We start from the raw sequence: 2,500 nt of genomic DNA on the forward strand, positions 1-2,500 counted from the left end.
GAGACCGAGTCGCGCCGCGCCGTTTTAGAAAGAAAATCCGCGGACAACTTCCCCGAGGAAGTAGGTCGGGTGGGACCCTCGGAGCCCCTGACAGTAGGGCCATCCCGTATGGCGGCTTCAGGTCTTGGTAGCATATCTGTTTCGATAATATAAAGTCCCCCAAGTCTGTTTGTTTGTTTCAAAATAGCGTAGTATTGCCCCAAATACGCAACAGCAGCGATCGTCGCCTGAGACATCATGTTGAAAAATGGTTCATTATTTGTTGAATCGGTGGGAAAAAAATTGTAGTATTTAATATAAAAATTGACATGTAAATAAAGCAACAATGTTACCTTGTTGAAGGCAACATATCTCCTGGCTTGAAGCTCTTGTTGAAGGCAACATGTCTCCTGGCTGGGAGCCTCATTCAACATATATGTTGAAAGCCGGGCAAATTGTTTGTTACAAAAAGCCTAGAATCAGACAAACACGAATATTTAACATAAAAAATTACATTGTCCAGTAGCTCCTAACTTAATATAACCTAACCTAATTTAACGCAACTATTCCATAAAAAAAAACAGATCTTTCAAGTGCAAGAACGAAGGTGAAAATGAGTTTGCGTGATATTGGAATACAACCGTGTTGCCTTGATGGAAATGTGACTTGAAACACCACATTGCCGTCATTGTTTTAAGCTCTTGAAGTCCGCACTCCAACCCCGACAACATATTTCACCGTTTCACCTTGTCAACCACAAGATTTTATTTTTCCTTTGATGCTGATGAATTGAATTTATCAAAGAAAGGGTCGATCGTGCACAAATAAAGTGCCAGTACTCTAGGGACACTGAGAGCTTCATGCTTCCTGACTCAATCATTATCTAGTGTCAGTATGAACGATTTGTGAGTGTCAAAGGGTATCACAATGTAAACAGTATTTTGTTTGACCTTATACTATGTGTGCGTGTGTGTGTGTGTGTGTGTGTGTGTGTGTGTGTGTGTGTGTGTGTGTGTGTGTGTGTGTGTGTGTGTGTGTGTGTGTGTGTGTGTGTGTGTGTGTGTGTGTGTGTGTGTGTGTCTGTGTGTGTGTGTGTCTGTGTGTGTGCGTCTGTGTATGTGTGTGTATGTGTGTATGTATGTGTGTGTGTATGCGCGTGTGTATGCGCGTGTGTATGCGCGTATATATATATATATATATATATATATATATATATATATATATATATATATATATATATATATATATATGTTCTGTGTGTGTGTGTGTGTGTGTGTGTGTGTGTGTGTGTGTGTGTGTGTGTGTGTGTGTGTGTGTGTGTGTGTGTGTGTGTGTGTGTGTGTGTGTGTGTGTGTGCACGCGCGCGTTCGTGCAAGCGTGTGTATATATGTGTGTGTGTATGTTTACCTAGTATTTACATAGTTGTGTCTTACGGGAAGGTGAGCTACGCTCGTAGTGTCCCGTCTTTATGTCTCGCAGTATCTAGCTTGCTTTTGAATTCCTGTATGGTTTTTGCACACACTATTGGTTCGTTCAATTTGTTCCAGACATCCATCACCCTGTGTGTAAAGCTGTTCTTTTTCATGTCTCTTTTAAACTGTCCTTTTTGAGTTTCTTTTCATGTCCTCTTGTATTTCTCTTATCCCAATTTAGTAAGTCTTCTCTATCAAGGACTTCCATGCCTCTCATGATTCTATAGATGGTCAATAGGTCACCTCTTTCTCTTCTTTGTTCCAGAGTCGGTAATTCCAGCTTTGACAATCTCTCCTCATATGACAGTTTTGAAAGTGTTGGGGCCATCTTCGTAATTGCTCTTTGGATTCTTTCAATTTTCTTTATATTCTTTTTAGTACTGGGTGTCCATAGTGTCGCTGCATACTCCAGTCTTGGCCTTATCAGTGTGACTAGTATTTTCTTCACCATTTCTTCGTCCAAGTAGGTAAAGGCCACCTTTATTGATCTTAGCAAGTTGTAGGTTTCTCCGACAATTTTATTTATCTGTTTATCAGGAGTCATGTCTTTTGTGATAATTACTCCCAGGTCTTTTTCAGAACTCACTTTCTTTACTTTCTTTGTACCGATTTTATATTGTCCTGATATATATATATATATATATATATATATATATATATATATATATATATATATATATATATATATATATATATATATATATATATACACTTTTTATACTTTTTCCAAATTCCATTATGCAACATTTCTTTATGTTGAAGTCCACTTCCCACTTCTGACTCCATCCCCAAACCCTATTTAGATCTCTCTGCAGCGACTCAGAGTCCGTTTATGTACTTATTTTCCTCATCAGTTTTGTGTCATCTACAAAAAAGTTCATGTAACATTCTACACCTTCATCCATATCATTTACATAGATAGCAAACATTATCGGAACCAATACTGATCCCTGTGGTACACCACTAATCACCTATTCCCGAGTAGAACTTCTATCTCTGAAGACTACTCTCATTTTTCTTTCATGCAAGAAATCCTCCATCCATTTCAG

This window comes from Oratosquilla oratoria, chromosome 6, assembly GCF_046742065.1.
Source record: "Oratosquilla oratoria isolate Oo_2021 chromosome 6, ASM4674206v1, whole genome shotgun sequence".
NCBI lineage: Eukaryota > Metazoa > Arthropoda > Malacostraca > Stomatopoda > Squillidae > Oratosquilla > Oratosquilla oratoria.